This window comes from Pseudophryne corroboree, chromosome 1 (assembly GCF_028390025.1).
Source record: "Pseudophryne corroboree isolate aPseCor3 chromosome 1, aPseCor3.hap2, whole genome shotgun sequence".
Taxonomy (NCBI): Eukaryota; Metazoa; Chordata; class Amphibia; order Anura; family Myobatrachidae; genus Pseudophryne; species Pseudophryne corroboree.
Genome location: NC_086444.1, coordinates 747,064,229 through 747,090,637, shown reverse-complemented (window position 1 = coordinate 747,090,637; position 26,409 = coordinate 747,064,229). Strand labels below are relative to the sequence as shown.

At 43.4% G+C, this 26,409-nt stretch overlaps 1 protein-coding gene across 1 annotated transcript in view; it reads left to right on the top strand.

Moving 5' to 3' along the window:
- The window catches only part of NRTN (neurturin), a 221,881-nt gene that overhangs the window by 138,657 nt on the left and 56,815 nt on the right, over positions 1-26,409 (top strand). The gene's annotated exons all lie outside the window — the stretch shown is intronic.

Below are 26,409 nucleotides of genomic sequence, written 5' to 3'. Positions count from 1 at the left end.
GCAAGAACCTATTGAGCCCATACAAAAAGACGGCCCTGCACTGAGGATCATCTAAATTGTTGGACATTTGGAGCGCAAAGGAAGATTGTAATTTTTTTTTCTTTGCATGTGTTTATATAGGTTTGGTGATCTATTTTGTGTTATCTTCTGCTGCTTCATTGTGCAGCGCCATAGGAGGAATTGTTTTTTCTATTATCGGGTCATATGTAGCAATTTTTAATATTTTTTTTTTTTATATTTTGTATTATATACTAGCACCCCAAAAATTGTGTTTCACTTAATATTTCACATTGCATTGATATTGTATTCAATATCAATGTATTTATTGCTGAGAACAAAGAAAATATGCAATAACATAAATGCCTAATGGAATTTTCTGCATTTAGTAGACTTCAATCTATTGAATTGTTTACTGTATGCCCATTTGACAATCTTATTAAACAGCACTTTACATTTCTAGCTCTTTTCTTTCTACCTTTTCTTTATATGATAAAGCTTATTTTTTGTTTATTCCCCTATAACAAAAGCTGGTCACTGAATACAGATGCATCTAATAGAGGGTGTACAGCTGTGTTGTACCCCAAGACAATGGCAAGAAACAACTTAGCTTGATGATATAAATACATAGGTGAAACACATAGAAAGAAAACATTTTTTTTTTACAAAATACTCTTGATATGTAAAAACTTAGATGTGTAAACATTTTCATATGCAAATATTTAAGTGCAGACAATGAAGCAGGCACAGATTTGCAAGATAACAGAACTTCAAAAAAGAGCAGTAATAAATAAATCAATAAATTAAATAATAAAAGTTTTTGCATTTAAATATTTTCTTCAAAATATAAATTTTTTAAAGTAAAAATGTGCCTTCTCCCTTGTTAATTTATGCTATTTTTAATATACCCATTATTATATTTTCCCATTAATATCTGTTAATCTCAAGCATCATGCAAGTCTCTCTCACTGTTTTCTGTTCCATAGTGCATCGTACTGTACTTCTCTTATTCATCACACTCTGACTTGCCTCAACGTATTTGGCAAAATTCTCATTTAGTAAATTTAATTCTCTAATAGTCTTAATCTTTCCTCCATTACCTTACTATACACTCCGTAAGCTTGCCCCACAAAAGTCAATATATGTTCTAAACCTCTCCACATTCTCCTCTAATCCTTAGGACATTTGCCAACCACGAGGTACATATAACACATTCTCATGGCAGGGGGAGGGAGAAGGGATGGATGAAGTCCCAGAAACCTTTTAACGCTGTTGGAAAAGAATCTTTATGTTGTAAATAGACAGTGAGGGGGCTCTGAAGAATGGCGGTTATCATGAGTCAACATCCCACTTGGCTGTAGTATCAGAACAAGCTCTGTTTTGGTAAGAATGTCCTTTAAGGGCAGAAAGAGGAAATAATTGAATGACTACCAGTACACAAACTCTCCCTCACAAGACAAGTTTTTTATTTTAACTGGCATGCTTCCAAAGACTGGTAATCCTAGCATTTCTTGTTATTTTATACATATGGAAGACACTTTTTGGTAGAGATGTGTGCTGAAGCATTTTTGCTGCATTTGGCTCTGATTCATCGTCCAGTTTTGGATTTGTGTTCGCCAAACCGCCAAGATTGAGTTTTGATTTAGATCTTGAGATGCATTACTTTAAAAAACTGACAAAAAACCCTGAAATCACATTATTTGTGCCTTTTTTTGTTCATAGAGTATTATTAACCTCAATTACATTAATTTCCAGTCATTTCAAGTCAATTTTGACCATGCCAAAGGCTACAGCGAGCTGGCTAGAAACTAAGTGACAGAACAGCGGCACAAACACATGGCAGCTTATAGCACATCTATGAAACATTACCACACAACAGGGACAGAAATTAAAAGTGGTGCAAGATGGAGTGGCCCTAGAACAAAGTGAACAAAGCGCACTAGGGTAAAGTGCACCAAACAGTACAAGCATTAGAACTTATATTAGAGATGAGCGGGTTCGGTTCCTCGGAATCCGAACCCCCCCCGAACTTCAGCCTTTTTACACGGGTCCGTGGCAGACTCGGATCTTCCCGCCTTGCTCGGCTAACCCGAGCGTGCCCGAACGTCATCATCTCGCTGTCGGATTCTCGCGAGGCTCGTATTCTATCGCGAGACTCGGATTCTATATAAGGAGCCGCGCGTCGCCGCCATTTTCACACGTGCATTGAGATTGATAGGGAGAGGACGTGGCTGGCGTCCTCTCCGTTAGAATAGATAGAGACACTTGAGTTGATTACTTAGTAATTTTGGGGAGCATTAGGAGTACTCAGAGTGCAGAGTTTTGCTGATAGTTAGTTACTAGTGACTGACCACCACCAGTTTTATTTATTATTTAATATAATCCGTTCTCTGCCTGAAAAAAAACGATACACAGTCACATACCATATCTGTGCTCAGCCTCAGTGTGCTGCATGATAATATCATCTATGTATATCTGACTGTGCTGAGTGCTCACTGCTCACACAGCTGAATTGTGGGGGAGACTGGGGTGCAGTTATAGCAGGAGTACAGTGCACACTTTTGCTGCCAGTGTGACTGACCAGTGACCACCAGTATATTGTCTGCCTGAAAAAGTTAAACACTCCTGTGGTGTTTTTTTTTTTTTATTCTATAAACGCATTCTGCTGACAGTGTCCAGCAGGTCAGTCATTCATTATATTATATAAATATTTACCTGCAGTAGTGTTATATTTTTTTTGTTCATCTCTATCATCTTTATCATCTCTATATTAGCAGACGCAGTACGGTAGTCCACGGCTGTGGCTACCTCTGTGTCGTCAGTGCTCGTCCATAATTGTATACCTACCTGTGGTGGGTTTTTTTTTTTCTATCTTCTTCATACTAGTAGTTTAGGAGTCTGCTGACAGTGTCCAGCAGGTCCGTCATTATATTATATATACCTGCAGTAGTGATATATATATATATATTTTTTATATCATTATCATCTCTATACTAGCAGACGCAGTACGGTAGTCCACGGCTGTAGCTACCTCTGTGTCGTCAGTGCTCGTCCATAATTGTATACCTACCTGTGGTGGGTTTTTTTTTCTATCTTCTTCATACTAGTAGTTTAGGAGTCTGCTGACAGTGTCCAGCAGGTCCGTCATTATATTATATATACCTGCAGTAGTGATATATATATATTTTTTATATCATTATCATCTCTATACTAGCAGACGCAGTACGGTAGTCCACGGCTGTGGCTACCTCTGTGTCGTCAGTGCTCGTCCATAATTGTATACCTACCTGTGGTGGGGTTTTTTTTTCTATCTTCTTCATACTAGTAGTTTAGGAGTCTGCTGACAGTGTCCAGCAGGTCCGTCATTATATTATATATACCTGCAGTAGTGATATATATATATTTTTTATATCATTATCATCTCTATACTAGCAGACGCAGTACGGTAGTCCACGGCTGTAGCTACCTCTGTGTCGTCAGTGCTCGTCCATAATTGTATACCTACCTGTGGTGGGGTTTTTTTTTCTATCTTCTTCATACTAGTAGCTTAGGAGTCTGCTGACAGTGTCCAGCAGGTCCGTCATTATATTATATATACCTGCAGTAGTGATATATATATATTTTTTATATCATTATCATCTCTATACTAGCAGATGCAGTACGGTAGTCCACGGCTGTAGCTACCTCTGTGTCGTCAGTGCTCGTCCATAATTGTATACCTACCTGTGGTGGGGTTTTTTTTTCTATCTTCTTCATACTAGTAGTTTAGGAGTCTGCTGACAGTGTCCAGCAGGTCCGTCATTATATTATATATACCTGCAGTAGTGATATATATATATTTCTCTATCGTCCTAGTGGATGCTGGGGTTCCTGAAAGGACCATGGGGAATAGCGGCTCCGCAGGAGACAGGGCACAAAAAGTAAAGCTTTAGGATCAGGTGGTGTGCACTGGCTCCTCCCCCTATGACCCTCCTCCAAGCCTCAGTTAGATTTTTGTGCCCGGCCGAGAAGGGTGCAATCTAGGTGGCTCTCCTAAAGAGCTGCTTAGAAAAGTTTAGCTTAGGTTTTTTATTTTACAGTGAGTCCTGCTGGCAACAGGATCACTGCAACGAGGGACTTAGGGGAGAAGAAGTGAACTCACCTGCGTGCAGGATGGATTGGCTTCTTTGGCTACTGGACATTAGCTCCAGAGGGACGATCACAGGTACAGCCTGGATGGTCACCGGAGCCTCGCCGCCGGCCCCCTTGCAGATGCTGAAACGAGAAGAGGTCCAGAATCGGCGGCAGAAGACTCCTCAGTCTTCTTAAGGTAGCGCACAGCACTGCAGCTGTGCGCCATTTCCTCTCAGCACACTTCACACGGCAGTCACTGAGGGTGCAGGGCGCTGGGAGGGGGGCGCCCTGGGAGGCAAATGAAAACCTTTTTTGGCTAAAAATACCTCACATATAGCCTCCGGGGGCTATATGGAGATATTTAACCCCTGCCAGAATCCATTAAAGAGCGGGAGACGAGCCCGCCGAAAAAGGGGCGGGGCCTATCTCCTCAGCACACAGCACCATTTTCCCTCACAGAAAGGCTGGAGGGAAGGCTCCCAGGCTCTCCCCTGCACTGCACTACAGAAACAGGGTTAAAACAGAGAGGGGGGGGCACTAATTTGGCGTTAGAAATATATAAAAGATGCTATAAGGGAAAACACTTATATAAGGTTGTCCCTATATAATTATAGCGTTTTTGGTGTGTGCTGGCAAACTCTCCCTCTGTCTCTCCAAAGGGCTAGTGGGTCCTGTCCTCTATCAGAGCATTCCCTGTGTGTGTGCTGTGTGTCGGTACGTGTGTGTCGACATGTATGAGGACGATGTTGGTGAGGAGGCGGAGCAATTGCCTGTAATGGTGATGTCACTCTCTAGGGAGTCGACACCGGAATGGATGGCTTATTTAGGGAATTACGTGATAATGTCAACACGCTGCAAGGTCGGTTGACGACATGAGTCGGCCGACAAACAATTAGTACCGGTCCAGACGTCTCAGAAACACCGTCAGGGGTTTTAAAACGCCCGTTTACTTTAGTCGGTCGACACAGACACAGACACGGACACTGAATCCAGTGTCGACGGTGAATAAACAAACGTATTCCTTATTAGGGCCACACGTTAAGGGCAATGAAGGAGGTGTTACATATTTCTGATACTACAAGTACCACAAAAGAGGGTATTATGTGGGATGTGAAAAAACTACCGTAGTTTTTCCTGAATCAGATAAATTAAATGAAGTGTGTGATGATGCGTGGGTTCCCCCCGATAGAAAATTATGGGCGGTATACCCTTTCCCGCCAGAAGTTAGGGCGCGTTGGGAAACACCCCTTAGGGTGGATAAGGCGCTCACACGCTTATCAAAACAAGTGGCGGTACCGTCTATAGATAGGGCCGTCCTCAAGGAGCCAGCTGACAGGAGGCTGGAAAATATCATAAAAAGTATATACACACATACTGGTGTTATACTGCGACCAGCGATCGCCTCAGCCTGGATGTGCAGAGCTGGGGTGGCTTGGTCGGATTCCCTGACTAAAAATATTGATACCCTTGACAGGGACAGTATTTTATTGACTATAGAGCATTTAAAGGATGCATTTTCTATATATGCGAGATGCACAGAGGGATATTTGCACTCTGGCATCAAGAGTAAGTGCGATGTCCATATCTGCCAGAAGATGTTTATGGACACGACAGTGGTCAGGTGATGCAGATTCCAAACGGCACAAAGGTGTATTGCCGTATAAAGGAAGAGGAGTTATTTGGGGTCGGTCCATCGGACCTGGTGGCCACGGCAACTGCTGGAAAATCCACCGTTTTTACCCTAAGTCACATCTCTGCAGAAAAAGACACCGTCTTTTCAGCCTCAGTCCTTTCGTCCCTATAAGAGTCATATCTGCCCAGGGATAGAGGAAAGGGAAGAAGACTGCAGCAGGCAGCCCATTCCCAGGAACAGAAGCGTTCCACCGCTTCTGCCAAGCTCTCAGCATGACGCTGGGACCGTACAGGACCCCTGGATCCTACATGTAGTATCCCAGGGGTACAGATTGGAATGTCGAGACGTTTCCCCTTCGCAGGCTCCTGAAGTCTGGTTTACCAAGGTCTCCCTCCGACAAGGAGGCAGTATGGGAAACAATTCACAAGCTGTATTCCCAGCAGGTGATAATCAAATTACCCCTCCTACAACAAGAAAAGGGGTATTATTCCACATTATATTGTGGTACTGAAGCCAGAAGGCTAGGTGAGACCTATTCTAAATCTAAAAAAATTTGAACACTTACAAAGGTTCAAATCAAGATGGAGTCACTCAGAGCAGTGATAACGAACCAGGAAGAAGGGGACTATATAGTGTCCCGAGACATCAGGGATGCTTACCTCCATGTCCAAAATTTGCCCTTCTCACTAAGGGTACCTCAGGTTCGTGGTACAGAACTGTCACTATCAGTTTCAGACGCTGCCGTTTGGATTGTCCACGGCACCCCGGGTCTTTACCAAGGTAATGGCCGAAATGATGATTCTTCTTCGAAGAAAAGGCGTCTTAATTATCCCTTACTTGGACGATCTCCTGATAAGGGCAAAGTCCAGGGAACAGTTGGAGGTCGGAGTAGCACTATCTCGGATACTGCTACAACAGCACGGGTGGATTCTAAATATTCCAAAATCGCAGCTGATCCCGACGACAAGTCTGCTGTGCCTAGGGATGATTCTGGACACAGTCCAGAAAAAGGTGTTTCTCCCGGAAGAGAAAGCCAGGGAGTTATCCGAGCTAGTCAGGAACCTCCTAAAATCAGTGCATCATTGCACAAGGGTCCTGGTAAAGATGGTGACTTCCTACGAAGCAATTCCATTCGGCAGATTTCACGCAAGAATTTTTCAGTGGGATCTGCTGGACAAATGGTCCGGATCGCATCTTCAGATGCATCAGTGGATAACCCTATATCCAAGGACAAGGGTGTCTCTCCTGTGGTGGTTACAGAGTGCTCATCTTCTAGAGGGCCGCAGATTCGGCATTCAGGATTGGATGCTGGTGACCACGGAGGCCAGCCCGAGAGGCTGGGGAGCAGTCACACAAGGAAAAAATTTCCAGGGAGTGTGATCAAGTCTGGAGACTTTTCTCCACATAAATATACTGGAGCTAAGGGTAAATTTATAATACTCTAAGCTTAGCAAGACCTCTGCTTCAAGGTCAGCCGGTATTGATCCAGTGGGAAAAACATCACGGCAGTCGCCCACGTAAATAGACAGGGCGGCACAAGAAGCAGGAGGGCAATGGCAAAAACTGCAAGGACTTTTCGCTGGGCGGAAAACCATGTGATAGCACTGTCAGCAGTGTTTCATTCCGGGAATGGAAACTGGGAAGCAGACTTCCTCAGCAGGCACGACCTCCACCCGGCAGAGTGGAAACTTCATCGGGAAGTTTTCCACATGATTGTAAACCGTTGGGAAATACCAAAGGTGGACATGATGGCGTCCCGTCTGAACAAAAAACGGGACAGGTATTGCGCCAGGTTAAGAGACCCTCAGGCAATAGCTGTGGACGTTCTGGTAACACCATGGATGTACCAGTCGGTGTATGTGTTCCATCCTCTGCTTCTCATACCTAAGGTACTGAGACTTATAAGACGTAGAGGAGTAAGAACTATACTCATGGCTCCGGATTGGCCAAGAAGGACTTGGTACCCGGAACTTCAAGAGATGCTCACAGAGGACTTATGGCCTCTGCCGCTAAGAAGGGACTTGTTTCAGCAAGTACCATGTCTGTTCCAAGACTTCCGCAGCTGCGTTTGACGGCATGGCGGTGGAACGCCGGATCCTAAGGGAAAAAGGCATTCCGGAAGAGGTCATTCCTACCCTGGTCAAAGCCAGAAAGGAGGTGACCGCACAACATTATCACCACATGTGGCAAAAATATGTTGCGTGGTGTGAGGCCAGAAAGGCCCCACGAAGAAATTTCAACTCGGTCGATTCCTGCATTTCCTGCAAACAGGAGTGTCTATGGGCCTCAAATTGGGGTCCATTAAGGTTCAAATTTCGGCCCTGTCGATTTTCTTCCAGAAAGAAGTGGCTTCAGTTCCTGAAGTCCAGAAGTTTGTCAAGGGAGTATTGCATATACAACCCCCTTTTGTGCCTCCAGTGGCACTGTGGGATCTCAACGTAGTTCTGGGATTCCTCAAATCACATTGGTTTAAAACCAGTCAAATCTGTGGATTTGAAGCATCTCACATGAAAAGTGACCATGCTCTTGGCCCTGGCCTGGACCAGGCGAGTGTCAAATTGGTGGTTTTTTTCTCAAAAAAGCCCATATCTGGTTGTCCATTTGGACAGGGCAGAGCTGCGGACTCGTCCCCAGTTCTCTCCCTAAGGTGGTGTCAGTGTTTCACCTGAACCAGCTTATTTTGGTGCCTTGCGCCTACTAGGGACTTGGAGGACTCCAGGTTGCTAGATGTTGTCAGGGCCCTGTAAATATAGGTTCCAGGACGGCTGGGGTCGGGAAAACTGACTTGCTGTTATCCTGTATGCACCCAACAAACTGGGTGCTCTTGCTTCTAAGCAGACTATTGCTAGTTGGATGTGTAATACAATTCAGCTTGCACATTCTGTGGCAGGCCTGCCACAGCCAAAATATGTAAATGCCCATTCCACAAGGAAGGTGGGCTTATCTTGGGCGGCTGCCCGAGGGGTCTCGGCTTTACAACTTTGCCGAGCGGCTATTTAGTCAGGGGCAAACACGTTGGTAAAATCCTACAAATTTGATACCCTGGCTAAGGAGGACCTGGAGTTCTCTCATTCGGTGCTGCAGAGTCATCCGCACTCTCCCGCCCGTTTGGGAGCTTTGGTATTATCCCCATGGTCCTTTCAGGAACCCCAGCATCCACTAGGACGATAGAGAAAATAAGAATTTACTTACCGATAATTCTATTTCTCGGAGTCCGTAGTGGATGCTGGGCGCCCATCCCAAGTGCGGATTATCTGCAATACTTGTACATAGTTACAAAAATCGGGTTATTATTGTTGTGAGCCATCTTTTCAGAGGCTCCGCTGTTATCATACTGTTAACTGGGTTCAGATCACAGGTTGTACAGTGTGATTGGTGTGGCTGGTATGAGTCTTACCCGGGATTCAAAATCCTTCCTTATTGTGTACGCTCGTCCGGGCACAGTATCCTAACTGAGGCTTGGAGGAGGGTCATAGGAGGAGGAGCCAGTGCACACCACCTGATCCTAAAGCTTTACTTTTTGTGCCCTGTCTCCTGCGGAGCCGCTATTCCCCATGGTCCTTTCAGGAACCCCAGCATCCACTACGGACTCCGAGAAATAGAATTATCGGTAAGTAAATTCTTATTTTTTTATATCATTATCATCTCTATACTAGCAGACGCAGTACGGTAGTCCACGGCTGTAGCTACCTCTGTGTCGTCAGTGCTAGTCCATAATTGTATACCTACCTGTGGTGGGGTTTTTTTTTCTATCTTCTTCATACTAGTAGTTTAGGAGTCTGCTGACAGTGTCCAGCAGGTCCGTCATTATATTATATATACCTGCAGTAGTGATATATATATATTTTTTATATCATTATCATCTCTATACTAGCAGACGCAGTACGGTAGTCCACGGCTGTGGCTACCTCTGTGTCGTCAGTGCTCATCCATAATTGTATACCTACCTGTGGTGGGGTTTTTTTTTCTATCTTCTTCATACTAGTAGTTTAGGAGTCTGCTGACAGTGTCCAGCAGGTCCGTCATTATATTATATATACCTGCAGTAGTGAAATATATATATATTTTTTATATCATTATCATCTCTATACTAGCAGACGCAGTACGGTAGTCCACGGCTGTAGCTACCTCTGTGTCGTCAGTGCTCGTCCATAATTGTATACCTACCTGTGGTGGGGTTTTTTTTTCTATCTTCTTCATACTAGTAGTTTAGGAGTCTGCTGACAGTGTCCAGCAGGTCCGTCATTATATTATATATACCTGCAGTAGTGATATATATATATTTTTTATATCATTATCATCTCTATACTAGCAGACGCAGTACGGTAGTCCACGGCTGTAGCTACCTCTGTGTCGTCAGTGCTCGTCCATAATTGTATACCTACCTGTGGTGGGTTTTTTTTTTCTATCTTCTTCATACTAGTAGTTTAGGAGTCTGCTGACAGTGTCCAGCAGGTCCGTCATTATATTATATATACCTGCAGTAGTGATATATATATATTTTTTATAACATTATCATCTCTATACTAGCAGACGCAGTACGGTAGTCCACGGCTGTAGCTACCTCTGTGTCGTCAGTGCTCGTCCATAATTGTATACCTACCTGTGGTGGGTTTTTTTTTTCTATCTTCTTCATACTAGTAGTTTAGGAGTCTGCTGACAGTGTCCAGCAGGTCCGTCATTATATTATATATACCTGCAGTAGTGATATATATATATATTTTTTATATCATTATCATCTCTATACTAGCAGACGCAGTACGGTAGTCCACGGCTGTAGCTACCTCTGTGTCGTCAGTGCTCGTCCATAATTGTATACCTACCTGTGGTGGGTTTTTTTTTCTATCTTCTTCATACTAGTAGTTTAGGAGTCTGCTGACAGTGTCCAGCAGGTCCGTCATTATATTATATATACCTGCAGTAGTGATATATATATATTTTTTATATCATTATCATCTCTATACTAGCAGACGCAGTACGGTAGTCCACGGCTGTAGCTACCTCTGTGTCGTCAGTGCTCGTCCATAATTGTATACCTACCTGTGGTGGGGTTTTTTTTCTATCTTCTTCATACTAGTAGTTTAGGAGTCTGCTGACAGTGTCCAGCAGGTCCGTCATTATATTATATATACCTGCAGTAGTGATATATATATATTTTTTATATCATTATCATCTCTATACTAGCAGATGCAGTACGGTAGTCCACGGCTGTAGCTACCTCTGTGTTGTCAGTCACTCGTCATCCATAAGTATACTAGTATCCATCCATCTCCATTGTTTACCTGAGGTGCCTTTTAGTTGTGCCTATTAAAATATGGAGAACAAAAATGTTGAGGTTCCAAAAATAGGGAAAGATCAAGATCCACTTCCACCTCGTGCTGAAGCTGCTGCCACTAGTCATGGCCGAGACGATGAAATTCCATCAACGTCGTCTGCCAAGGCCGATGCCCAATGTCATAGTACAGAGCATGTAAAATCCAAAACACAAAATATCAGTAAAAAAAGGACTCAAAAATCTAAAATAAAATCATCGGAGGAGAAGCGTAAACTTGCCAATATGCCATTTACCACACGGAGTGGCAAGGAACGGCTGAGGCCCTGGCCTATGTTCATGGCTAGTGGTTCAGCTTCACATGAGGATGGAAGCACTCAGCCTCTCGCTAGAAAAATGAAAAGACTTAAGCTGGCAAAAGCACAGCAAAGAACTGTGCGTTCTTCGAAATCACAAATCCACAAGGAGAGTCCAATTGTGTCGGTTGCGATGCCTGACCTTCCCAACACTGGACGTGAAGAGCATGCGCCTTCCACCATTTGCATGCCCCCTGCAAGTGCTGGAAGGAGCACCCGCAGTCCAGTTCCTGATAGTCAGATTGAAGATGTCAGTGTTGAAGTACACCAGGATGAGGAGGATATGGGTGTTGCTGGCGCTGGGGAGGAAATTGACAAGGAGGATTCTGATGGTGAGGTGGTTTGTTTAAGTCAGGCACCCGGGGAGACACCTGTTGTCCGTGGGAGGAATATGGCCATTGACATGCCTGGTGAAAATACCAAAAAAATCAGCTCTTCGGTGTGGAAGTATTTCAACAGAAATGCGGACAACAGGTGTCAAGCCGTGTCAAGCTGTAATTACAGCTTGTTTTTTGGAAGGTTATTACAGCTGCCTTTGTCAAGCTGTAATAAGTAGGGGTAAGGACGTTAACCACCTCGGAACATCCTCCCTTATACGTCACCTGCAGCGCATTCATCATAAGTCAGTGACAAGTTCAAAAACTTTGGGCGACAGCGGAAGCAGTCCACTGACCAGTAAATCCCTTCCTCTTGTAACCAAGCTCACGCAAACCACCCCACCAACTCCCTCAGTGTCAATTTCCTCCTTCCCCAGGAATGCCAATAGTCCTGCAGGCCATGTCACTGGCAATTCTGACGAGTCCTCTCCTGCCTGGGATTCCTCCGATGCATCCTTGAGTGTAACGCCTACTGCTGCTGGCGCTGCTGTTGTTGCTGCTGGGAGTCGATGGTCATCCCAGAGGGGAAGTCGTAAGACCACTTTTACTACTTCCACCAAGCAATTGACTGTCCAACAGTCCTTTGCGAGGAAGATGAAATATCACAGCAGTCATCCTGCTGCAAAGCGGATAACTGAGGCCTTGGCATCCTGGGCGGTGAGAAACGTGGTTCCGGTATCCATCATTACTGCAGAGCCAACTATAGACTTGATTGAGGTACTGTGTCCCCGGTACCAAATACCATCAAGGTTCCATTTCTCTAGGCAGGCGATACCGAAAATGTACACAGACCTCAGAAAAAGACTCACCAGTGTCCTAAAAAATGCAGTTGTACCCAATGTCCACTTAACCACGGACATGTGGACAAGTGGAGCAGGGCAGACTGAGGACTATATGACTGTGACAGCCCACTGGGTAGATGTATTGACTCCAGCCGCAAGAACAGCAGCAGCGGCACCAGCAGCAGCATCTCGCAAACGCCAACTCTTTCCTAGGCAGGCTACGCTTTGTATCACCGCTTTCCAGAATACGCACACAGCTAAAAACCTCTTACGGCAACTGAGGAAGATCATCGCAGAATGGCTTACCCCAATTGGACTCTCCTGTGGATTTGTGGCATCGGACAACGCCAGCAATATTGTGTGTGCATTAAATATGGGCAAATTCCAGCACGTCCCATGTTTTGCACATACCTTGAATTTGGTGGTGCAGAATTATTTAAAAAACGAGAGGGGCGTGCAAGAGATGCTGTCAGTGGCCAGAAGAATTGCTGGACATTTTCGGCGTACAGGCACCACGTACAGAAGACTGGAGCAACACCAAAAACGCCTGAACCTGCCCTGCCATCATCTGAAGCAAGAAGTGGTAACGAGGTGGAATTCAACCCTCTATATGCTTCAGAGGTTGGAGGAGCAGCAAAAGGCCATTCAAGCCTATACAACTGACCACGATATAGGAGGTGGAATGCACCTGTCTCAAGCGCAGTGGAGAATGATTTCAACATTGTGCAAGGTTCTGCAACCTTTTGAACTTGCCACACGTGAAGTCAGTTCAGACACTGCCAGCCTGAGTCAGGTCATTCCCCTCATCAGGCTTTTGCAGAAGAAGCTGGAGACATTGAAGGAGGAGCTAACACTGAGCGATTCCGCTAGGCATGTGGGACTTGTGGATGGAGCCCTTAATTCGCTTAACAAGGATTCACGGGTGGTCAATCTGTTGAAATCAGAGCACTACATTTTGGCCACCGTGCTCGATCCTAGATTTAAAACCTACGTTGTATCTCTCTTTCCGGCAGACACAAGTCTGCAGGGGTTCAAAGAACTGCTGGTGAGAAAATTGTCAAGTCAAGCGGAACGCGACCTGTCAACATCTCCTCCTTCACATTCTCCCGCAACTGGGGGTGCGAGGAAAAGGCTCAGAATTCCGAGCCCACCCGCTGGCGGTGATGCAGGGCAGTCTGGAGCGACTGCTGATGCTGACATCTGGTCCGGACTGAAGGACCTGACAACGATTACGGACATGTCGTCTACTATCACTGCATATGATTCTCTCACCATTGAAAGAATGGTGGAGGATTATATGAGTGACCGCATCCAAGTAGGCACGTCAGACAGTCCGTACGTATACTGGCAGGAAAAAGAGGCAATTTGGAGGCCCTTGCACAAACTGGCTTTATTCTACCTAAGTTGCCCTCCCACAAGTGTGTACTCCGAAAGAGTGTTTAGTGCCGCCGCTCACCTTGTCAGCAATCGGCGCACGAGGTTACTTCCAGAAAATGTGGAGAAGATGATGTTCATTAAAATGAATTATAATCAATTCCTCCATGGAGACATTCACCAGCAGCAATTGCCTCCACAAAGTACACAGGGAGCTGTGATGGTGGATTCCAGTGGGGACGAATTGATAATCTGTGAGGAGGGGGATGTACACGGTGATGAATCGGAGGATGATGATGAGGTGGACATCTTGCCTCTGTAGAGCCAGTTTGTGCAAGGAGAGATTAATTGCTTCTTTTTTGGTGGGGGTCCAAACCAACCCGTCATTTCAGTCACAGTCGTGTGGCAGACCCTGTCACTGAAATGATGGGTTGGTTAAAGTGTGCATGTCCTGTTTATACAACATAAGGGTGGGTGGGAGGGCCCAAGGACAATTCCATCTTGCACCTCTTTTTTCTTTCATTTTTCTTTGCGTCATGTGCTGTTTGGGGAGTGTTTTTTGGAAGGGCCATCCTGCGTGACACTGCAGTGCCACTCCTAGATGGGCCAGGTGTTTGTGTCGGCCACTAGGGTCACTTATCTTAGTCACACAGCTACCTCATTGTGCCTCATTTTTTTCTTCTTTGCGTCATGTGCTGTTTGGGGAGTATTTTTTGGAAGGGCCATCTGGCCTGACACTGCAGTGCCACTCCTAGATGGGCCAGGTGTTTGTGTCGGCCACTAGGGTCGCTTAGCTTACTCACACAGCTACCTCATTGCGCCACTTTTTTTCTTTGCATCATGTGCTGTTTGGGGAGTGTTTTTTGGAAGGGCCATCCTGCGTGACACTGCAGTGCCACTCCTAGATGGGCCAGGTGTTTGTGTCGGCCACTAGGGTCGCTTATCTTAGTCACACAGCTACCTCATTGCGCCTCTTTTTTTTCTTCTTTGCGTCATGTGCTGTTTGGGGAGTATTTTTTGGAAGGGCCATCCGGCCTGACACTGCAGTGCCACTCCTAGATGGGCCAGGTGTTTGTGTCGGCCAGTAGGGTCACTTAGCTTACTCACACAGCTACCTCATTGCGCCTCTTTTTTTCTTTGCGTCATGTGCTGTTTGGGGAGTGTTTTTTGGAAGGGCCATCCTGCGTGACACTGCAGTGCCACTCCTAGATGGGCCAGGTGTTTGTGTCGGCCACTAGGGTCGCTTATCTTAGTCACACAGCTACCTCATTGCGCCTCTTTTTTTTTCTTCTTTGCGTCATGTGCTGTTTGGGGAGTATTTTTTGGAATGGCCATCCGGCCTGACACTGCAGTGCCACTCCTAGATGGGCCAGGTGTTTGTGTCGGCCACTAGGGTCGCTTATCTTAGTCACACAGCTACCTCATTGCGCCTCTTTATTTTCTTCTTTGCGTCATGTGCTGTTTGGGGAGTATTTTTTGGAAGGGCCATCCGGCCTGACACTGCAGTGCCACTCCTAGATGGGCCAGGTGTTTGTGTCGGCCACTAGGGTCGCTTATCTTAGTCACACAGCTACCTCATTGCGCCTCTTTTTTTTTCTTCTTTGCGTCATGTGCTGTTTGGGGAGTATTTTTTGGAATGGCCATCCGGCCTGACACTGCAGTGCCACTCCTAGATGGGCCAGGTGTTTGTGTCGGCCACTAGGGTCGCTTATCTTAGTCACACAGCTACCTCATTGCGCCTCTTTTTTTTCTTCTTTGCGTCATGTGCTGTTTGGGGAGTATTTTTTGGAAGGGCCATCCGGCCTGACACTGCAGTGCCACTCCTAGATGGGCCAGGTGTTTGTGTCAGCCACTAGGGTCGCTTAGCTTACTCACACAGCTACCTCATTGCGCCTCTTTTTTTCTTTGCGTCATGTGCTGTTTGGGGAGTGTTTTTTGGAAAGGCCATCCTGCGTGACACTGCAGTGCCACTCCTAGATGGGCCAGGTGTTTGTGTCGGCCACTAGGGTCGCTTATCTTAGTCACACAGCTACCTCATTGCGCCTCTTTTTTTTCTTCTTTGCGTCATGTGCTGTTTGGGGAGTATTTTTTGGAAGGGCCATCCGGCCTGACACTGCAGTGCCACTCCTAGATGGGCCAGGTGTTTGTGTCGGCCACTAGGGTCGCTTAGCTTACTCACACAGCTACCTCATTGCGCCTCTTTTTTTCTTTGCGTCATGTGCTGTTTGGGGAGTGTTTTTTGGAAGGGCCATCCTGCGTGACACTGCAGTGCCACTCCTAGATGGGCCAGGTGTTTGTGTTGGCCACTAGGGTCGCTGAGCTTAGTCACACAGCTACCTCATTGCGCCTCTTTTTTTCTTTGCGTTATGTGCTGTTTGGGGAGTGTTTTTTGGAAGGGCCATCCTGCGTGACACTGCAGTGCCACTCCTAGATGGGCCAGGTGTTTGTGTCGGCCACTTGGGTCGCTGATCTTAGTCATCCAGCGACCTCGGTGCAAATTTTAGGACTAAAAATAATATTGTGAGGTGTGAGGTGTTCAGAATAGACTGAAAATGAGTGGAAATTATGGTTATTGAGGTTAATAATACTTTGGGATCAAAATGACCCCCAAATTCTATGATTTAAGCTGTTTTTTAGGGTTTTTTGAAAAAAACACCCGAATCCAAAACACACCCGAATCCGACAAAAAAAATTCGGTGAGGTTTTGCCAAAACGCGTTCGAACCCAAAACACGGCCACGGAACCGAACCCAAAACACAAAACCCGAAAAATTTCCGGTGCACATCTCTAACTTATATATATATATATATATATATATATAGAGAGAGAGAGAGAGAGAGAGAGAAAGAGAGAGAATACATACCCAATACATATTAATAATAGTAATAATTATATTAATCCCAACTAATCAACCTATTGGGTATGTATTTCAGCTTATCTCAATATTTCTGTTACTTAGAGGGATTAAGCTTTAAATACATTTTATTCACTTATTTTCATAGGCCCTCATTCCGAGTCGTTCGCTCGGTAATTTTCTTCGCATCGCAGCGTTTTTCTGCTTAGTACGCATGCGCAATGTTCGCACTGCGACTGCGCCAAGTAATTTTGCTATGAAGATAGTTTTTTTACTCACGGCTTTTTCTTTGCTCCGGCGATCGTAGTGTGATTGACAGGAAATGGGTGTTACTGGGCGGAAACACGGCGTTTTATGGGCGTGTGGATAAAAACGCTACCGTTTCCGGAAAAAACGCGGGAGTGGCTGGAGAAACGGAGGAGTGTCTGGGCGAACGCTGGGTGTGTTTATGACGTCAAACCAGGAACGACAAGCAGTGAACTGATCGCAGATGCCGAGTAAGTCTGAAGCTACTCTGAAACTGCTAAGTAGTTTGTAATCGCAATATTGCGAATACATCGTTCGCAATTTTAAGAAGCTAAGATTCACTCCCAGTAGGCGGCGGCTTAGCGTGTGTAACTCTGCTAAAATCGCCTTGCGAGCGAACAACTCGGAATGAGGGCCATAGTTTCACAGCTCATCACCTAAAATAATTATGATAATATCCATTTAATGTAATCTAATGTGAGAATTAGAAGGAAGAAACTATCTGCACTTACCTTAGAAATAAAACAAGTTGTCCTCTCTCTAATACAGTATTAATATTCTCCCACCCAGTTTTACTTCATCAACCCCTAAGGAAGCCCGTTTGGACAAAACGTGTAGAGTCTTAGTACACAGTAGCCTCAAAACCAGGAGATCCGCATTTACCTGAAATTGACTTCTGCAATCTCAGTGTCATTGGTATAAATTTGATGAGATACACTCTTTGATTGTTTGTTGGATTACTGCTACCTATGTTTTTGAACGTATTGAGATGTTGTCTTGTTTTTATCAAAAAATAAATAAAAAATCTGTATGTCTTTGACATTTTAATTTTATGATTTACTGGGTGGATACTAGAATAATCTGGTATATGATATACTGAAAAGGGGCTTGAGTAATTCCATTCCTATTAGCGCCCTCCTAAACACTATCTCTCTATTTCCATTATTTGGCTCTTGCTAACAAGGAACCGTCTAAGAGATGCTGGTCATTTGAATATTGGTGCAAAATAAGGGCATTATTTTTTGTATGTATGTATGTATATATATATATATATATATATATATATATATTTGTATATATAGAGAGAAAGAGAGAGAGAGAGAGAGAGAGAGAGAGAAAGGGAATCACAGGGCTAATATATGAATGTGAATAAAGTACACTAGGGTAAAGCGCACTTAAAAAATACAAACAATAAAACTTAACTATATATATATATATTAAAAGGAAATGATGGTTGTGCATTCAATGTTATCCGTCCTTAAAAGTCCGTAAAATCCGTACTAGTTTCAGATGTAGGTGCTGGCACTTCTTAACAGTGTAACCACACTGTTAATTGGAAATGTAACTGGAAAAGAATGATGAAGGCGCACTCAGTGAATCAATGTATAAAGTAGATTTACTACAAATAACAAGCTCACATACATCATAGGTTTAAAATCACCAGCTCGTGAGAACCGAAAAAGCTGTCTCCAATATCCCTTGCAACAGTCCGTCTCTCAGGTTGCCGGCATACGATTGCACTCGGGTCAGCGTCCCAGCTTGCGGATCAAGTGTTCATGAGTGGAACGAACACGTCCTTGTTTAGGCCACGCCCAACGCGTTTCGTCACTGTATGACTTCGTCAGGGTGTGTGGTCAGTGTCTCCAGCGACGTCTTTTTATACGCACTGATTACTTACATCATATACTCAGGTGTAGCACATTACTAACAACCTTATACACACTTTTACATCAACGAATGCTTTTAGACATCTTATAACTTGCTCTTCTTTAATTAAAAATAATTTAAATAAACTTTATTTACGAAAATATATACTATTTTAAAAACTCATATATAATGGTCAGAAAAAAATAATAAAAAATGAAAATATAACGAGCAGTAATAAAATGTCCATTACAGAGGTTCAACTCAGCAAATGAATGGCAAAAGCAATAATGAGCCTAAAGCTATAACATTATACGACACGGCAAACTCCGTTTATATATATATATTCTTAATAGCTATCATATCATCTAGCGGGGGTGTACACCCGCTGTGGGGGGCGTCCGCGGGAGGCGGAACAAACCGAGCCGCCACTGCGACTGCCGGAAGAAGCAGGAGCAAACACGGAAAGGTCACACCGCCCGTAGTCGCGCACCCAGCAGGCAACTCGACCAGTCAAATACACAACCCCAATCAGTTGCTAATAGCAATATCACCAATTAATGACTTATCATGATAATAAAAAGTGAACCGGAAAAGAGTGTCTCACTAAAGTAAATGTCCCAGCTAGGCTGCTGAATTTTTAAATTCACTTTTAAATATTAATATTTAACAGTGAAATTTTAAAAACCTCCAGTGTTATGCATACTGTACATCGCACATGGGACCTTTTCTAATGGCGTAGCATGACAATTAGGAGATACATCCTGTGTTACAAATTGAAAAAGGAGTGAAAATACAATGCCAATCCATTCATCCCACCTGTCCCATTTATAGAATGAACAGTACTTATTCGAGGGGACTGCCCATGGATCAGGTCTTTTGTCCCAATTGCAGGGCAGTAGGGAGATGTATGCAATAATGTGTGACATTTCAATGTCACACATACCAGGAACAGTTGTTTGCGGAAGCAAAGGTGTTTGGAAAGGTGCACACCCCATGGCACACACCAATGTGATGTGGCCTCTATGCTGACCTGATTAGGGACAACTAAAAGTTAATAGGTATATAAAATACATATTTATATAACCTGGTACAGTAAAGATAACTCTATATAAAAAGGGGAAAACATATAATCTATAAGCAGTATTCAATAGCAAAATGACCACAACTGAGATGTTGTTGATGTGACAGGCAAGGCCACCCTCAGTAATCATGGGGTTCAGTACAGATGAAATATGCATGGTCTTCTTCCTCCTTGACCCCACACAAGCGCAAACATACAACGCTACTGCGCAGTGCCATAACAAGGCTACTCTGTCCTGTGCCAACCACGCTCCTGAACCATGACCTCATGATGTCACGACAAAGTTGGGGGCTGTCAGCACCTGTAAGTGCAGCACTGCCCGGAGTGTCTTCTGGATGCTCGAGGTGGCTTACACGCTGCACTGTGCATGTTACATAGTTACATAGTCAGCGAGGTTGAAAAGAGGCAAACTGCCCATCGGGTTCAACCTGTATTCTGTGTTATTATAATGTGCCTGCTGAAGTAATGGCTTAGTATCAAATGAAAACAATGATTCTTACCACTCCCAGATAATGTAATGTCAATATGTTAAATGCTATAGCCCTGGATACATTTACCAGTTAGGAATTTGTCCAATCCGCTTTTAAATACATTTACAGAGTCTGCCATTATTACCCTCCCCAGCAGGAAGTTCCAAATCTTTATTGCCCTTACCGTGAAGAACCCTTTCCTATGTTGTGTACGGAATTTCCTCTCCTCTAACCTAAGCAAGTGCCCACGCGTCCTAAATAGAGTTATTTTAATAAACAAATCAGCTGCTAGCTCCTTGTAATTACACTTAACATATTTGAAGATATTAATAATGTCTCCTCTTAGATGCCCCTTTTCTAGTGTATTTATTTATTTATTAACAATTTCTTATATAGCGCAGCAAATTCCATTGCGCTTTACAATTGGAAATAACAATGATATAACAAAACAGGGTAATAACAAACAGTCATAGAGGTAGGAAGGCCCTGCTCGCAAGCTTACAATCTATAGAATACATATTTAACCTAGTAAACCTTTCCTCGTACTCCAGAGACTCTAACCCTTTTATCAGTTTAGTAGCTCTTCTTTGAACTCTTTCTAGTTCCCCGATATCTTTTTTTATAACACGGTGCCCCAAACTGAACACAATATTCCAGGTGCGGACATACCAATGATTTGTACATTGACAGGATTACATCCTCGTCCCTTGTCTCTATGGCTCGTTTAATGCACGCAAGCACTTTACTTGCCTTCTTTGCTGCACTTTGACTTTGTGTACTGTTATTAAGCCTATTATCTATGAGCACCCCCAAATCTTTTTCCACCATAGTTACCCCTATATTTTCCCCATCTAGAGTGTAGGATGCATGTGTGTTTTTTGTCCCTAAATGCATAACTTTGCATTTGTCTATATTAAACCTCATTCCCCATTTAGACGCCCAGGTTTCAGGTTTAACTAAGTCATTCTGTAAAGACTCCACATCGCTTTCTGAATTAATTACCTTACACAGTTTAGTATCATCTGCAAAGATTGACACTGTGCTTTCCAGGCCTATTCCTAGATCATTGATAAATATAGTGAAGAGCAGTGGGCCAAGAACTGACCCTTGTGGTATTCCGCTGACTACTAGTGCCCAACTGGAGAACATCCCATTGACCACTACTCGTTGCACTCTGTTATCCAGCCAATTACTTATCTATGTACAAATAATATAACCTAGACCAAAATCCCGTAATTTGTTGATTAATCTCCTATGAGGCACTGTATCGAAGGTTTTTGCAAAATCTAAATACCATGGTCAAGATTCTTGCTCACTTCCTCGTAGAAGCTAATTAAGTTGGTTTGGCATGATCTGTCCCTTACAAACCCATGCTGACTTTTACTAATAAACTTAGCCTGCAGGTGATCCCCTATGCTATCCCTCAAAATGTCTTCCAATATTTTACCCACTGTAGAGGTTAAACTAACTGGTCTATAGTTTCCAGGATCATTTTTATTTCACTTTTTAAATAAAGGCACTACCTCCGCTATGCACCAATCCCTTGGTACCATGCCTGATCTAATTGAACTATGGAAAATCAAGTATAGGGGTTTTGCTAGCTGTAACCTAAGCTCCATAATAACCCTTGAATGAATACCATCTGGGCCTGGTGATTTATTAATCTTCACGTTACCTAGTCTCTCCATGACTACTTCCTCACTTAAACAAGCATCAAGCCAAGAGTCATTTCCCTCATTGTCATGTCTGGAGCTTTCAAAGGATACTCAGGGCAGCGCTGCAACAACGATACTGGATGCAGGGTGGCATTACACGCCCAATGCTTGCAGAAGCAAGAGCTGTGGGGCAGTGACAGTGCTGCCCTACAGAGCCCTGTACTGTGGGCCTAATTCATGTTTGTATGCACTTAACTGTAATTTTTCAGGCTACGAACTTGCTAATTATGGCAAGTGAAGCTACTGCCCAGAAAAGAATAGTGATGCCCACCAGCGCCATCACAAAGTCCTTAGCAGCAGGCATACACATACGCGACCCCGGTACAATGAGTAACATCAACTCCCTGAGTCTATGGACACGCAGACTGGCTGTGGTGCCATATCTCTCTACATAAATGATCACAGCTGAAGGCAGATACATGCCCCGAAATGGCCGTGACACTCCTGTGTTTTTGCCACTGCTCCCCATTACTTCCCCTAAATGGTCCCTTTCTTTCAATCACTTTGTTAAAATTTCACTCCGAGCGGCATCGCAAAGGTAACTTGGCACATGTGCAGTGCGGTCTATTGATAATCGCTCAATTGCGTGAACATCGGCATTGCATACAAACATGAATTAGGCCCTCTGTGCCGCAGCACCACTCACATACCCTAGTTACAGCGTTGCCATTGTGGGTGCTGAGGTACAGCTCCCACTTGACAGACACATATACTATATATATATATATATATATATATATATCTTATGAGGAGGTCAGGAAAGGGGTGCCCTCTCCTGGGGTAGATGGGCACTTCCAAACACAAAGTAGTCAGGATACAGCACACCAGTCCAGAGTTTTTGTTCAATCTGGCCATAGCTAGGTTTGTTGTGCAGTTCAGAAACACAAAACATAAAATAAATCCTAGCCTGTCTGGGCATCAACTAAACAGAATGGTTTCCTCTCTCAGAGTGATAGAACATAATGCCCTCATTCTAAACATAGGCATATGGTCAGTACATTACAGTGTCTCTGTACAAGCCTGATACCTGTTCCCCCAGGTAGTGAAACATTTTCCTGGGGTTTTAAATCATAGATGTCAGAAACCTTGGACAAATATATCTCCTGTGTACAACCTTAACAGATATACCACATCAATACTCTGTACATGTGATAGGGTACCCCTGTGCAGACCGAGAAATGTCAAGAACTCAATATAAACTATATAAACTAAACTCTTAACATTGAGATGACTTAATTGTAGTGGAATTATGTGCAATATGATAAACCACAGCAACAAGGGGAGGGAACAGGGGCCTGTTGTGACTGATTTGTCAGGAGAGCGAATCTTGGTGCAGTTTCTACAGAAGCAGACTAAGTACTCATGTTAATTTATGGTCCTGCTTCACCAGGTAACTGACCTTGTAACAGAGAAACAAATAACCCCCTGACCCCTAGAAGAGGCTGTGGGGACCACCGGGCATTTTCCTTGTAACCCTGTGAGGCAGTCCGACCCTACATGTACAGTACTTAGCAGTGCACCGAATTACATGTAGTAGCACATGAAAAATAGTATTTTTGCTCCACATTTTTGAAATTATAAATATTTGTATTTGCTATTGATGGTGTCTACTGTAAGATAACTAACAAATAAGCTAAATAATACCATAAGAAAGTGGACATCTGATAATTGCTTCATATTGTCCAATTGACAGTTACATTATTTGCAAATATTTTTTTCTTCCATCAAAACTATGTAACTCAATACAAAGCAAAACATTAGTTGTAGCTGCCCTCTGAAGTGTTCTTGTCAGGAATAGGGAAGGAATAGGAAGGAATGACTGAACTGAGGCATGTTAGTTTAATCCTTATGGTGCCCATACACTTGTGCGATGCCCCGCGACGCGACATCGCGGGGCATCGCACAGGCAGTACAGGTGCGATGAAATCGCACCTGAACTGCCAAAAGTGATTACCATGCGATCTGCGATAGATCGCATGGTAATCACGTGGTGGACACGTCACCGCCGAGTGGGAGCGACACATGCGATCGCGCTGCTATTTGATAAATATTAAGTGCAGCACATACTATTTTGAGACGTGAGATTCGACCGGCGTGCCCGCGCATCGCGTCGAAAGGTACCTAAAATGTGCATACAATCCTTCGATTTCTCTCACAGATGTGGTCGAAATCGAAGGTTAGCACCGATTATCTCACAAGTGTATGGGCACCATAAAACTAGCAGATAACTTAGAAACATTAAATGCATAGAAATGCAGCAGAACATTAGCAACACCATATACAAATGATTGTTTTATCACCCATGACAGATGAGGTTTTTAGTTGTTGTTGTGTTTTGTTTTTTTTGCGTTTTCTGGGGGGGGGGGGGGGTCATTAAGTGCTCATTTTTCTGAGAGACTGATTAAGCTGAGAGATATGTGCATCAAGTGCCTGAAAATATTGTCACTTTGCAGTTTCATCAACATATGGTACTCATGCTATACAAGCAAATATTTCCTTCATGTTTTAGATTAGCGAAGCCCTTTATTTTTCACTTCTGCACTTATTAAGCCTACATTGTATGTCCCTGTTTTTTTGTATGCTCTTTTTCCCTACTGTCCGGCACTGCTGAAGACTGTGGCACTTACACATCACCAATAACTACCACACTATTATTATTATTATTATTATTATTATTATTATTATCATTAATAATAATAATAACTGACAATAAACACAATGAACTTGTTGCTCAGTCCATCACATCACTGGACAACCAAGTAAGTGACTGCTTAGACACAAATGGTCAGCAGCATAAACAGAGCCTCATTTAGTTACCTTCCAACATTACTTGAGTGTAAATCAGGACAGTGGGCATGGCGTGGCAGGCTGAGGGCATAACCACATAATAAGGGTTTGCATGGCCACAATCAGCATTTTTACTAGAAAAGATTTGTTCTGCTGTACATTAATTAGGACAAACATTGGATCGCATAACAGTCCCCTGAAATCAGAACTTTCCCGCCAAAATTGGGATGGTGGAGATTATGCTCTACAATTAGGAGCAATTGAGTGAAGATTAGCCAGTCTTTTCCTCTACAGTACCCCTCAGCCATATTTATTTTAACATATCATTTTTACATTTATCAAGCTGCAAAAATGCAATATAAAGGTGCTCTATATTGTGAGGTGTAGAAGCGTGAAAGGTTATGTTACTAATGTGTTGAAGATACACAGAAGTTTTCTACCCTAATGAAGCTGAATGGTTAAGGAGCTGCCTCGTTACTCAGAAAATAAAATAAAAAACAGAAAAGCTTAGAAAAATGTTATTAGCTCCCTGTACCTCATTCACCAAAAAAAAAAAACTAAATGTAAGATGGATTGGACAAGAAAACTGTGCATGATAAATGTTATGGAAATGTACAGTTTGTGTGAAAAACAAAGTAAAAAGCACTTATGTTACAGTACATTTGTCCCTGGTGTGTTACCTGGTAACGTATTCAGTGAATCATATGCAGCTTCAATTCTGGTGACAAATAGACCTGTATAATAAACACTTTAACAAACTCGGGGAAGGATGGCTGCATTCAGTACATCAATCACCATTCTGACAGATCTGGTCTAGAACAACAACCAAAATCTGGATGTTTTAATGACTGCGGAGTGCATTCAGAATTTATAGCAGCCAAGAGGGTATGCAGCATTCAATTGAAGACCTGCAGTAAAGGTTTATTTTTGCCAAAAGATAATATCTGATTTATACATCTTGGCAATACAGGCCATTTCCAGAAAGTAAATATTAGAAAGCAGAGGTACAGTATCTGCTCTTTTAATAATCCTTCATTTGGAAATGGAAAGTGGAAATAAGAAAATCCTAGCACTCAGGAGGCTGTGGTCACATTGTATGTTCAAATTAAACTACAGAACATATAAATCATTTCCAGCGATTCAAAGATTCAAGTTCCATATACACATCTACTGATACTTCAAGGAGCCGTTAAATTCTTCACCCCGGTACTTAAGTTCACACCTTTCAACAGCAAAGAAAAATGAAGGAACATTTAGCCCATAAAATTTGTTGCCAAACTGTTCTAAACATAATTTTACAATTCATATTATTCAGACAAAGGGTGACCTGACCTGGATTAGCAAAACATCTAACTAGGGTTGCTGTGTGTCTGTTTCCCTCCCACCCCATGATTACTCTTTGCAGAGGTCAACCAAACCTAACCAAGAGCTACTGTAACTCCATTTTAGCAGCTGATCCAAAAGATTATCACTGTCAAGCACAATAAGACAGGCTTAGAGCCACATACTCATATTCCATCCCTCCTTTAACAATGGCCATCGTTCTCTGGCTGCATTTTAACTGGTCTTCCAAGTGGTTAATAGGTACTTTGTGCAGGGAAATGAGCATTCGCTGAATAGGGGTCTAGAAGATGATTCCTGAAAAACAGACACACCCTCTACACACAATATGAAGTATAAAAGTCCATTTATTCTAAACAAAAGT